General features: G+C 32.1%; 1 protein-coding gene across 1 annotated transcript in view; it reads right to left on the bottom strand.

The window, feature by feature from the left end:
* Positions 1–14,591, bottom strand: part of LOC137918684 (transcription factor hamlet-like) — a 78,615-nt gene extending 64,024 nt beyond the window's left edge. Inside the window, exon 1 of the mRNA XM_068761560.1 lies at positions 14,507–14,591. The gene's annotated coding sequence lies outside the window, so the exon portion shown is untranslated. The remainder of the gene's footprint in view (positions 1–14,506) is intronic.
* Between the last annotated feature and the right edge of the window lie 257 nt (positions 14,592–14,848).

Below are 14,848 nucleotides of genomic sequence, written 5' to 3'. Positions count from 1 at the left end.
CACTTAAGGCAGACAATCCATCTATGTCATTAGTAAAATTACTAATAATGGAAGATGCTCCGGTTCCGACGGTGATTTCGATAACGATCGTCCAGATATTTCGTTCCGAGTATTTGTTCGTATAGCTTAAATAATAAAAAAGCGAGCGGCCAGCGAGCGGCTGTCTTGCGCACGCGCAGCCTCTGATACTATCGTAAGCGCTCGAGGGGCGTTACGAAAACCACTTACCTATCGGATGCTATCGCTATAGCATACTTATTATTTTGGCTACTACGTATTTAAAATATGACCATAATTCTATATTTCATTTTAATGTATTTCGGAACTACTATTAACTATATATATGCCGTGGAAAGACCTTTAGTTCTACCATAACCTATGTACCGAGTCTTAGTAAGTCGCCGCTACATAGTGAGCGCCGGGTTGACGGCGGACTGACGAAACGGAACGGCCGATACTCTATTCCCGAGTCCCCGCGCGCATACCTAAGGCGTTGTACAGCGATTTCAGCACGATAGACACGAAAATGTATTCTATAATCCTGCATTCGTATATTAATTTATGACTGTGTATTATGAAGCGTGATATCATATTTACTGATCGCTGCGGAAAGCTATAGTATTAAAATGCAACTGCATGGTTTAAATGAGCTATAAATTATTACATATAATAGACTGTGATATTTAGCGTCAATAACGTGTTCGCTAAAAGAGCTGTTCTTTTTAGTGACTGACGTTAGAATTGGCAGCAACACATGACTACTAATTTATGGCGAATAACTCATGTTCTCATAAATTATTATATGCAAAACATGTTAAGTGTCTTATGGGTGTAATAATCAGCTATTGTGTAGCATTGAAATAATTTTATGGCATCTTGTCTTCGTAAATTACTTCATTAGGGAGTAAATCATGCATGTTCTATTATATATTTTTAAAAGAAGAAAATAATTTAAAAAAATATACTTGATTTCTTTCGGTTTTATAATTATCATGTAAAAATTACAAAGATAGTTAGTTACCCTAAAAGCTAAAAATGTATTACTTTGAGCACCGCTGAGGATTAAATTAGCGATATTTGTTTAACGAAAGATTAATAAAACTTAATCTTGTATTTATTAAGGTATGGGTGTGTTTACTGTTAATTGTAAGCGATAGAAATCACGCAGGATCTTTTTGTCTATATCAGTAATAAGTCCTTTAGTTTTACAGGAATAAAGAAAACTTAAGCAAAAATAAAGAAAGTGTTATGTTAAAAGTTTTGCACTTAGTTGTCAGATGTATTAATATGTTAAAATGTAACGTATACAAATGTCCTTCCGTATATGTTAGCCATCTGTGCGATAAGAGGTACTTGCTTACTTATGTATTTATAGTCCTTTTTTCCTTTTGTAATATTCTTTTTCACCGTTAATGAGTATAGTTAAGTTATATTCTGTAGTTACATATCATTATGTATGTCAAATTTGTTTACCATTCGGCTTTTTCTGCATAGGTCAATATTATAGTTAAGTATTTTTATAGCATTATAGTATTTGTGTCGGCTATATTTGGACAGGTAAGTATTGTTTTATGAAAATACTTTGGAAAATGTCGGCAAACTGAAGATCTAGTGGATAGGCTACATAAATACCAGAACATATAAGCTTTTGAGTGGTGATCACGGACCTGCCATAAAGTGGGCAGACGACTTTGTTAAAGTCATCGGAAGACGGTAAACGCAGGCTGGTTTCCATACGGTCCTATGTCTAGCGTGGACATCCTACGGTTGAAGTGTTGGTATTAATGAAGATGATAAAAGTTTTTTTGTTTAATAATCGATAGGTAAGTCGGAAACCCTAATAATCATACGAAGTATAGACAAATACCATATCAATCGAAAACGTATATTATTTGATGTACACATCAACCATTCCAGTATTACTGCACCCACAATTACTATGATTGCCCGCGTTATTTGGTGCAAAGAACACACCCAGACTCGTTAGCGACTAATCTTGTGCCTCGTTCAGTATATCTGGCGTTACAATATTTTTTTTTAATTATGAACATTACAACTGCAACGAATACAACAATGTTAATTAACGGTCAAGCGAGTGGTTTATTAAATTGTCACTTAACAAGCAAGAACATAAATGTATTTTTATAACATATAAATTTATTGGTTTTTTTTTTAATTTTATAGCTAGAAGAATATAACTTAAGGATTTTTATTTAAAAAAATCACTTAGGTAATGGTTACTTAAGAAAACTAGCATATTGTCCTCAAACATTCTTCGGTTTTTTTTTTTAATATCAAAACGGATGCACGAAACAGGGAACGAACGGAAAAATGATTCGATAATACTTTAGAAATAATTTGGTGAAATAATAATAATTAACAACGTACATGATGACAAAATTAAAACGCACCAACTAGTTCCACCTCAAACAACTTACGATTGAGACTAGACTCTCTATTATATGTTACGAATGAATCTAAGTTATTTTGGCCACACGCAGATTGACCATCTACTGGTTGCAGAAAAAGTAGATGGTTTAAGAGGTTGTGGACGGGACTCTATTACCACTGACATGGAGAAAACAGAAAAAGATGGATAGAGCACGTAATCGATTCCATGAAGGCGTTTCAAGATGGATACTGTATACGACAATGAAAAAATTATTGAGAAGATGAGAAATAATAAAGAAAAAATATTAGCAGTACATTACAATTGCCAGTACTGTTTTAGATTTAACACCACAGAGGTTTCACTAAAATATTGTCCTAAGGTTACGTTGCGTCAGAGTGCAAACTTATTGTATGTAAAGCGAACAATTCATCAATGGCGATGGCTTTGCACCGTTACCGATTTATTAACAGACGCGCCCCCTTGTGACAAAGTTATACTTAATCTGTCGCGGTTATGTGTTCCATTGAAAACGCTCTATCAATTGTTTATAGTTATGGTGAGATTTATTCAAAAAGTGAGTTTAAAAAGATTAAGACCTGTATGCATTTTATTTGCAATATGGGTAATTCGTTATGGATGCAAAAGCTTTAAAAGCGTGGATATAGTTTATTTATTTCCAATTAATGTATGGTACACTTTACCGAAAAATCGATGGTTTCAGTCGTAATAAATAACTTATAGATAGCATTATAAAAAAAGCTGGGATTACCAATTATTTAAATTCATTGCTATCTGTACCCGCTGATTTTTTTTTCTGCTAGAAGTTATTCGCCTGTCGCATCCCAATATACATTCAGAGAGGTCGCTTTATCGCTATATAAGCGACCTCTCTGAATGTATATAGGGATATTATATTATATACAACTATTTCCATTCGGGCTGTATACAGCCCGAATGGAAATAGTTGTAAAAGCTTTAGTGCAAACAAATAAGAGAATCATTTACCCCTCTAACTCTTTTACATCTATAACCAATCATCCTGTATAATAAATAATATGGAATACATTATCCAAGTAATCACCACCTAAGAAAAATGTTGTAAATTGTATCAGCGTTTAATTGAAGTAACTTTTAACAAAAACCATTAATTGTATTTTAAATTTACACATGTAACGAGATATAAGACGAGTCAACAATCTAATACTGTTCGCATAAAAATTACGGTTTCACGGGTTTGTTTTTAACAATAGATGCGCACGCGCTCCCTGTGTCTTGAAGCCCGAGGCGCGAGATTCACCTTTGACCTGCGCCCGCGCAGTCAACACGTGCTGCCTCTTCTGATTGGCCGATTTAAAGTGAACACTCATCGTTTTGTAACCGCCTGTATCTTGAAGCTCTGTTAGAAGCTGTCTTGAAAGCTAAACACGACCGCATTGTTTCGCCGTCGCGGTTGGAATGTCGAGACTTACCTACACCTTTTTAGTCTAATCTAAGCCTTAATACATAAAAGAATTTTAGTTGGAGTACGAATTAGGGCTTAGTGCTATTGCCTGTGATTAAAGAAAAAATTGATTGTTTATGAATTTTATAGTTATTTTTTTATATATCTGTATTGCAATAACATGTTAATTCTGTGATTAATTCTTGTATTTATACTTACTTGAGACTGAGAAACAATCAAACCCTTGTTTTAAAAATTTGATAAGGTTCCAGATATTTTTTAAATAGAAAAATATTCGGTGTAGACCTACTTTTTGGTTTCAAACATCATTCTCAGTATCCTACAGAAAAAAATATTATTCATCATACAAATGATAGGAAAAAAACACATTGAAATTAAATAAACGAATCATACAGGAATCCTTAACATATGATTTCTGGTCAAAATCCTATAATTAAAACTTTTCATAAATTATTCTAAACACGTAGCGAAATATTTGTAATTAAATTAAACTACGAGGAAAGTTCAAAAGATTGAAAAATATCTTTTGAACTTTCTTTTATTAATTTTATTCACTTTTCTATCCTAAGACTTTCGTAGTCGTAAGACTATAATCACACTTGACGTAGGTTGGGTCTTTATGGATAAAATTTGGAAGCTATTGCTAATAATGGTTACGATGATGACTATGATTATGCAATTTTTTATAATTTCGTTAGAGAAAACATTAGATTTGAGTATTACAAAATTGATTATATGAAATAAAAAGAAATTAATGTACGTAACAATCAAATACAATTTCTATATAATTGGTACTTTGCTGTGTTCGAGGAAAAAATTGCGTTCTAATTTTAAGAACGTTTGATTCTTAGAAACGATTTTATAGCGAAGGGTGAGGCGGATTGGTCTTGTCTATTGTAGGTGTTGCTCACCGTTCTGTATTAGAGTGCATTATATTTGTTATTGCGTGAACGTTTTAACTTTAATATCAAAGGAAATGCGATCACGTACGGCCTTCGACCGCTGTATGACAGCCAGTGGGGGACTCGCATTGTTCTGTGACATTTTAGCCTTGCTAATGACAAGCAATTTCAATTACGTAACCAATCATACTAGATGAATTTACATCGTCTTTTAATTTAGCTACTCAGTAGAAGATTTAATATATCTGAATATATTTTGCATACGTAAAAAGTGAGTCCTCGCCGAGCCTTCTAAACGACGATGCTTTCCAGAAATTTCAATAAATAGCAATTCTCGTAATCGCATATTTAATAGTTATTCTCAGTTATAAAAACAGGTTCAACTGCGACGGAAGATGAGTAAACATTTGCAGTTATTTTACGGTAATAACTTAGCACGCGCAATTATGTATAACTGGAAGCAAACACAGGTCTTATGATCAACTAATCTCGTTCTTAATCACTAAGTAATCCGTGTAAATTAAACATCGACGTCTTTAGCCGAACATTCTGCTTAACAAGTTGGTTATTAATGGAACGGTGAACTTCGAGAAAATAACAAAAACAATATCAAAATGTTTACATCATATAACATTATATTAATACGAATAAAAACGTTAAAAGAAGAGACAACATTTTAGAATACATTGGAATAAAATGAACGATGATAAAAACTTGTTCATGTTTCTTTTTTTCAATAACAATATCAAGCTGTAATCGCCGAGTTATATTGTAATCCAATACGTTGAATGAATGAACTAACAAGTTTAGGATATGATTTATTAGTACGCAATATAAACGTTCTCCGGCATCGGATTCATTCATGTTTTGTAATAAATCTTTTACAGGGTTATTAAGCTGCCCAATAATAACATTCAGAATGATCGAATGCTAACATTATAAACAAATTTCATCATTTATATGAATCAAAAACGAATATTCGTAGGGAAGCGATAAGCGCGTTCGATTATCGTAAGCGATCTAATTAACTCTTTAGTCGTTAACCGCATCTCAATCAAAACCATTAAAGTAGAGGAAGTACCTAATGGAGATCGTTCGGTAGCTGTATTCAGAAGATGGTGTTAGGAATTAATTACTATCGGTCACGCCTCCCCTGATTGCTTTTCGTAAGAGATAATAAATCTTACTTTGATTCTCGCTCGCCTTACACGTGTATCTCATTTGAAATAATAAGCCAATGGGCGTAGTTGCTTAATACGAACACATTTTAGAATTCAAATAGTTAGCCAACATGCGATTGTTGGTGTGATGCCAATAAAATAATCACATGAGTGATGTATGCAACTAAAATACCTAGTCTTAATAATCGTATAAAAGTCTAGTTCCTCGATTACATTGGATGCGTTGTAACCTGCATCCTCAATTAAGTAATCAATCGTCGACAGGAACAAGTGAGGACGAAATCGTGCTAGAATCTGTGTCGGTGAGGAAACAAACTTGTTGGCGGAAGTCTGGTCTCCGATTGCAATAAATTATTGCTCGTGTGAAATAACCTTAAATTTACATGGGCTTAGTTAAACCGCAGTTTTTAGTATTGCTATCGAATCCAGTAAGCTGTTTTAACGCGCTGTTGGGCCGGCTCGGTTAGCTATCTCGGCTAGTATCACCGGCTATGACGTGTGGGAAAGATTCACACGGACCACTGAGAATGTTTGGAGAACAAAAAGGAATGTCAAGATGGATGTTGTGTAACGTTGTTATACTGTTATATCGCTACGCTATGACATTCGGATGTTTTGCATTGAACATGTGTTCTTGAAGCATTTTCGCGTACTTAATGTGCTATATACGTCCTTTCTCTTTGTTCTTTTCAGTGTTTGATAAATAAATATGATAATTAGATTAGCACAAATTACTTATCACCTAAAATTGATTTTACAGGAAACGTGTAATAGATTTCCACAATTTTTTCATTTATCATTATAGGCCAACACATATTTTCAGAGACTTGATTTGAACTTAATTATTAAATAATTGTTATAAAGTAGCTATTTTTAAACAATTTAATAATAAGAATTAATAATAAGAAGAAAACCAAGAGGATAGTTAAAGTATATGTAAATCAGTAGGACTTGTTCCCTTATAATAGCAATCGGTATTCAAATATTTAACATATGCAAGCACTAAATTATTCTTTTTATCTGAATACGTTTATGCTTAGTTAACCGCGGACGAAGAGGTACAGTGATTTAGAAAGACATTTGTATTTGCATGGGATAATACATATGTTAGAAATATACTTGAGATTTACATTTAAGATGCGAATTTCATTAAAAATTTCAACCAAATGTTTTAAAACATTTCATTTCTTAACACTAATCTATCAAATGCTAACTACGTCTGTTTGAAATGTAAATTCACTCGGTATATTGAAAGGTAAAAAATTTAACGCAATTTACTAAAGTTTACTCAATTTTATCTAATAACTAATTGATTATACAGTTTAGATTGCTTTGAAATTTTACTACGTAACTGTCTGTACATGCCATCCAATATTTTTACTGCAGATATTTACTTATTGAATGGAAGAGGTTTCTAATGGGTGCGTCGAGGGCACAAGATAATTATATATTCCTAGATCAGTTCATTTGGTACACAAATTTATGCATCACTCAGGACCCAATCTCATAATGCATGACGCGGTTGTCACATAATAATAACTAGAAATCATGTCAACAACTTCTCAAAAGCAACCGTTAAATTATATATAATACACGGTCATAAAGGTTCTACTAGTTTAGTATAGGCACGCGTCTCTAGTATCCAAATCGGTTTTAGATTACACTAATTTGTCAGCTAAGACCCCACTCATCATCTTGACAATGGTTAGTCCATTCATAGCTCCATGTGTGGGAACCGTTATGAAATTGAAAATGATCATATTTCTTTTAAAAGACACTAGACTGTTGCACAAAGATTCACCTAGTTTTCGTCGTTAGCTATTCATTATTATGTGCCGTGAGAATTTTTTTGTAGTATTCATTGTTATGGTGCTGATAGGCGCATTCCTCTGGACTTGGCGGTCGAAGTATTCGATATGTGTTATGCCGTACAAGCAACACATCTGAATACACCGCATATTGATTATGAACTGGGCTGCTTTATAAAGGTTTATCGAATAATGTATTCCAGTTACTCAATCTGACTTAACAAAGGTAGCTGGTTTACAAAGGTGACAAAGTTAGTTCTGGAGGTGCAAACCAAGAACGAAGTAAGTGATAAAGATAAAATATATATAAAATGGAAGTATTTTCGAAATACTGTATAAGTGACACTCAACTTTAAATGAATACATCTATTTATAGTTTCGGTAATGGGATTTTTTGAAGTTTAAGTTAATATACAATAATATCCGATTTAAATCACGACGAAATAAATGATGTTATTTACTATTTAAATACTGTAAATATAAATATGAAAGTGAAATGAAAAGTAAAATGAAATATAAAAGAAATAAAACACATTGCTAAAATATAGTTTCTAATGATAATTTGTGATAATCTTAATACATCCAGCAAAGGAAACTATTAAAAAACTAGTCTTCAAAACTTACCGAAAAGGAGATGATGATAAAAAAATTACACGTTAACTCACCTGTCAACTGTCAAATTTTTGACATAATATAAAGACAGTGAAACGTTGTTTGTATTGCTCTAGATTCGGGCGAAGGCTTTATGTTAATTTTCCGGTCATCTATGTGACTGCGTGTTACCGAGGCCAATTATCGATTTTTCTAATGCTTCAGTTTAATGTTCTGCGCATAACTGAATTTTGTTGCTCCTGAATGATATTGTTTAGTAAGTTAACAAACATATCGAAAATAAAATAAAAATTGTCATTTTCTTAAGTCATACTTAACTACATTTTAACTTATATCAAATATTTATTACTAGTTATAATTTTATAAAGACTGATTTCGTCTTTACAGTTTGTTTACACCGTAGAAATATCGCTGAACCAGCTTTAAAAAAAATCTGCTAAAATGTTACAATTAGATAGAAAGGAAAAAAACCAAGAATTCGCTACGAACATTACGTTTTCTTACTATGTTATAAGACCATTACACAAAGAATTTAGTTACTAAGTACAAAAAGGTAAGAAGCTAACTTAAAAATTTGAACCTCGTATAATTTGTTAAAAAGGTAATTGCCCATTGTAAGACAACTCGGTGACCTACTTTAACTTGATAATAGATTGAATTTAATAACAGCGGATACAATAAAGACGGCAAAAAACGACCAATTAATACAACATATTGCACCATAAATATTTGATTTATATTAAGGTATCTTAATATTTATTATTCGATTGTGAATAATAAATATTGAGAAACTCTAAATCCGAATCGTTTTTGTGAACAACTTGGTATAATTTTTTTAAGTTATTAAAATCCTTTTGTTTGGATTTTAGGACATAAAAACAATTTACGCAGCGATGAATAACAATAGTAAACTATCATATAATTCAATGTTTACTCTTTTAAATAATTTAAAAAATGAAAGTTAAAGAAATAATATTAATTTTGAACCTAATAATATATAAAAAAAATATTTTAACTGTCTGTATTAAGCGAATTATATAAGAAACTAAGTGCTTGCTGTTCTTCATGTGACTTATTTCATCACCCATATATTTGATTGATTTTTAAAACGGTCGGGGCAATTAGGCGATTGTTTGTTACGCAATAGCAATTTTTTGCGATTTCGTACGGCAGTGGTAGACGCGGGTTTCATTGTCCGCGATCACGGCAATACCTATAACGGTCCGATTTCATATAAATGAAAGCGCAAGTGATGTTTCTCTTTTAATCAAGGTTATTTATTGAGATTACTTTTACGTGTCGTTTTCCATAAATTTCAGTCGAACAGTTTCGTTATGTAACAATCTCGATTATGGAACAATGATGTAAATCCGAATAAATGTTCCTATATTCACGGGCATACAGTTGTTTTTGGTGCATATCAAATTCGGTATTTCGCTTCAATAAATTAAAATTTAATTGGTATAAACTGCTTATTTCGGAATACGGAAACCCTTTTTTAGTGTTTATTTCAAGACGGTCAGAATATATTTAATTTACCTTATGAAATTTTAATGCAAACCTTATGTTTTAGAAGTGGAGTAATAGGTAGGTAACGCTATATTTGTTGATCGGTTATAAATGCAGCATCAAATTGGTCAGGTGAGCTTGTGTATCAACCTCGTCCCCTTTTCGTACTGTATCGAATCAAGTGTGATCAAAACAAGGTGTATAACAACAATATAGGCTCGAACGTTGGCATTCATGTGTGTGAACGAGTTTTGTATGAAGAACAATCGGCTTCCCATGCACCCGATTGCCATCTCGGCGGTAAACTTAAGTTACGCAACTGCCCTCCGTAGAAGACGTATATCGAGATAATGAAAGCCATATTTTTTTACTAGTTAAAACACGTGTGAGCGAACGTTATGGGCTCCACTAAACTAGGTCTTTGGGTAAAATAGCTTAGATCTTTTATAAGATACGACTCGCTCTGTTATTTGGGCAGCAACTATTGACGTCATAGATGCAGTTAATATGATTTAAGATTCATCAAGCATTTCAGATAAGCATCTCAAAACTTTCTTAGGCCATTTTTTGGAACTCTTGTGAGTTCTCACGATTTTAAATGCGTCGTAGGATTATGTGATAACGCAAGATACCCTTTACTAAAGATTGAAATTTTAATCTTTTCACTTTTGTTTTTGTGACTTGAATTTAACACAGCGCAATTGACATTTATGGATTAAAAAGTTGTAAAAGTATTATTATCCTAATTTAAATTTAAAATTTCACATACCACATACAAACTTTTTTTTCGGAAGTTCGCAATGGCTGTTTTATATAGCAATATACGATATTAAAAAAGTAATAAAATGGTACTTTTTAACTTGAATAAAGAATTGAAAGTGATCGATTATCGTAAAATCTTGTGTTCTCTTAGTAGTTTTGTAATAATATAATAGATTCTAAACATCTTCGTCGCCTATTAACAATGTGTTACCTTAATAATTTAAATTACCGTCGCACAATTCCTCATATTTTTTTCAAATAACTCCAGTAATGTATAAAATAAAAATATAAGCAATTAATTAAAGTAAAAACTCTTATAATTAAAGAGAATATGCAGATGAGAAAAGAGATTTGTTGTTATTAATATTGTTATCCGTGCTGGTACATAAATCCCGTTGAAGTACTTTGGTATTATTATAGCAATGTGCTGGATTCGTATCCGACGTACGTATGGATATTTACGAAGTTGACCTCAACCATTTTTTCCTTGAATTTTTATTAGAGATCTCTGTCTATGTCTGAAATGCTTGTGCTGTGTTTGTTGACTTGAAGATGCAGACGAATTCAGTCCGTTTTGTTTTAGACGATGGTTTTACTTCGAATCGATATTCGTTTGCGACGGCAGCAGCCGTTTTACTGACACCCCTTGTAGTGTCGAATTTATTTATTGCATCAAGACTTGTGTCTCATGCAGCAGACGAAAAACATTTGTAATGCTCTCCTAGAGACAGACGTTTGGTTTTTTTTATAAATGGGGTACATTTTTTGCATGAATGTCACGTTGCACATTTGATGCAATAACAAGTCCTTGTTAACCGGTGTAGGTTTTTTCCGTCTGAATATATTACATTAAAATGTATTATGTTTGAGTATTATCAAGTACATTGATTACTTACAACTGAATTAGTAATGTTACGATTAGTTTTTAATGTTTTACACACAATTTTAGAGTAATCATTTTTTTTAATATTCTTGACATGTTTTCATTGTAATTTCATTTTGTTTTAATTTGCGATATTGTTATTGGATTTTAAATTCGTAGGTGAATGTATATAGCTCATTTCAGCAAAAAATCTTTTATACGTGTTTCTTAACAACGTCTGCGGGGAGAAATTGTAAATTGTTTTAATACGTAGTGGTAATCCGAATTTTGAAAACGTTTTTTTACCATATTATCTTTACAAAACCGGTGTATGTATCAAACATTCATTTAAAAATTAATAAAAAAAACATTAATAAAATCTTTACACTTTTACATTTATAACCAATTATGCCTTTAGTTAAAAAAAGGAGATTTAAGGTATTAATATTCTTATGTTATTTTATATTGTTGCTTTATTATTGTGTCATTATATTGCTAACAGTAAGTAATGTTTGCAGGACGTGGAAAATAATAAACGTTTGCAGTGTGAGAGCCCTCATAGGTAATTAGTAGTGAACTATAATTATATGTAAATTTGACGCATGACAAGTGAGCTCGTTTTGCAAGCATCCATTTGTCGTCACACCTACCTACATAATTTTGTGACACTCACACACTCTTTGATCATTAGTATTCATTTGCATATCAAGACATAATACCCGTTTCATTGCGTTGTTTACGTAGTTATTCCACTAATATTTATAAATAACCTGTTATATTTTATAGCGTTGTGAATATTTCAGATAAAAATTATTCATCATCATTATGTCAGCTGACAGACGACTGTAAGGGATCTACCTCCTCCATATATCACCGCGATGACCAGGTATGGGTAGTCCGCATCTAGCGACTTCTTGAATTTAACTGTCTTTGGTCCATCCAATGGTGGGCCTACCAACGCCGCGTCAACGGGTCGTTCTTGAAAATCTAGAACTTTTTGGTTTTACTGCCAGAAGTTATTGGCATGTCGCATTCTAATAGATTTTTTAAAATGTAATTCAGAGTGATAAATTGATACAGGTTATTGTGTACTTCAAATTAAAAAAAAACTGTAAACAATTTTAAAAAATTGAAGCGCTCAATTCATAGCGATATTTCCTAAGATATCGGTAATATGTTTGACAAGTTTTAAATGAATCTTAAGTACAAACAGATGCAGGAAAGAAACCGGAAAGTTGTCGCTTGGCAGTTGATCAATATAAGAACAGACAAGTCTGTCAGTTACCTAACTCTACGCACCTATTCTGCAATAGCAGTGAAAGCGAAATGTCTAATTATTTTTTTTATTTTATAATAACAGAGATGACATAGCAGTTTGGAGTACTATCGTTTTTTTCCTTCGTAAATGCAATCTTCATCTGCGGTCTGTGAAATGGAGACCGTAACAAGAAAACGAGCGTGATTGACTTTTGACGGCGTAGAACGATTGCTATCGATGCGTTGTGCGACCAAATCAAAAACGTATAACGGAGTATATAAAAAGAAAACTGTATACAAATAAAAAAAAACGTTGCAGTAGACGTTCATTGACTTAGTTATCTATGCCTCTAATAATAGTTTTCTTTCTTGCGTTGGTGATTATTCAAATTTTAGTTAAATTATTTTCGGTTTAAGAAAAATAGATCCACTACTCCAGCATTGTATGTTATTCGATTGTATTAAAATAAATTAAATTTCAAATTTTAGTTACTCATATATTTCCCTTTTATATAACGCAGTGATTCGATATCAAGATAAGTGCAACTAAAACGGAAACCGCCCGCTTTAATTTTTTATTTTACCGCGATGCTGCGAATGCCGTATAAGGTGTTATCGTACATGTGAGAATGATACCATTTAATTGGTAACATATTAAAATGATCGTTGATCTAATTTTCACCTTTTAATTAATACCGATGTTTTTGTTGGAAATAGTTGAAAATGAATTAATATTAATCATTAAGAAATATATTTTTAATGATTCTTTATTAAATGCGATTTTGCAGTTAATTTTGAAAGTGAAATAAAATATGAACTATAATAACAAATTAAGAGAAAATTTGCATTATAGTAAAAACGCTCGTTTAAGTACATTCCAATCGTAGTTGATCATTGTAAATTGGAGCACAATGGATAAAAGTCAAGCAAAAAATTTATCCGTCGGGCGGCGGCTAGCGGCGGGCGGCACAGCGTAACTCACTTTCTGGTTTACTAGGTCGAATAATCTTGTTTATTTTATTTTTTATTTATTTGATTGTAATAGCGAGTGAAAATTGCGGTGAAACTCTTCCCTTCACTTTTATTTTCCGGTTTTTGTTGATTGTTGGGCAAGGTTAAGGGAAAATTAAACTTTTCCGGACTGTTTTGTCTCAACATTATTAAAAAAAAAAAACAAAAACATGCTCCTTGCATAATTACACAATTGGCTTACAAAGTAGTTGTTAATTGCTTTGTTAAAACACGTAACTTCATCATTACTTTCGATTTATATTTGTTTTAATTATATTTCTGTTATTAGTGTTAAAATAGTAAATCAATTTCTACAACTAAGTCATTAACTCGTGGGAAAATTAATTTCTCTGAATATTCAATCAATCTATTTTACATAATTAGCAAATTTATTGAACGATTACCAAATTGGAAGCGATAAAATTGTGAGTTGTGATCTAATTTTATATTAAACAACGTATACGTGCGTTGAGGATAACATGCTTGTTTTATAGCTGCCATTTAAATGATGAAGTGATTCACGCAAGTACAAAAAATATTTATAGTTTTCGATTTGGTTTATTTTATTATTGTTGGTTTATTTTGTACATGTTTCATGAATATTTAATACGTTTTTGGTTTGAAAATATGTTGATCAGTTTTAAAAAAAATCTGAAAAAATATTGAAGAATTATTTCACTAACAATTTAATGAATAAGAAATTAAATTTTTACATTTTAACTGTTGATTATTGACATTTACAACCTACCTTTATTTATAGATAAAATTCCTTATAACCACCGCTACTATTTTTCAGTTTCAGCTAAATGCACTTATTGATTATTAGTTCTGTAAAAATAATCCTTTTACTACTTTCAATTTCGACACAGAATTGGTTTCACTTTTTTTCACTTTGTTCAATTTAAATATCCTATTCACAGATCAATGTTAATACTTTTTTTCAGAAAGCACTATCACTTGTAAATCCATTCCAATACTAGGGGTGGTGCTACAGAGTTCTCGTGAGCTTAAAGCTTAAAGCTGCGGAGCGATGCGTGGTGCGCGTGCGCAGGTCGGTGTGGCATCGCGTTATCAGCGCGAGCTGCGCGCC

The sequence above is a fragment of the Battus philenor genome, unplaced genomic scaffold, assembly GCF_028537555.1.
Source record: "Battus philenor isolate CCGP_79_NKW_IND1 unplaced genomic scaffold, ilBatPhil1.0.hap1 SCAF_15, whole genome shotgun sequence".
Taxonomy (NCBI): domain Eukaryota; kingdom Metazoa; phylum Arthropoda; class Insecta; order Lepidoptera; family Papilionidae; genus Battus; species Battus philenor.
Note: the sequence above shows the minus strand (reverse complement) of the source record. Positions and strands in the feature narration are given on the sequence as shown.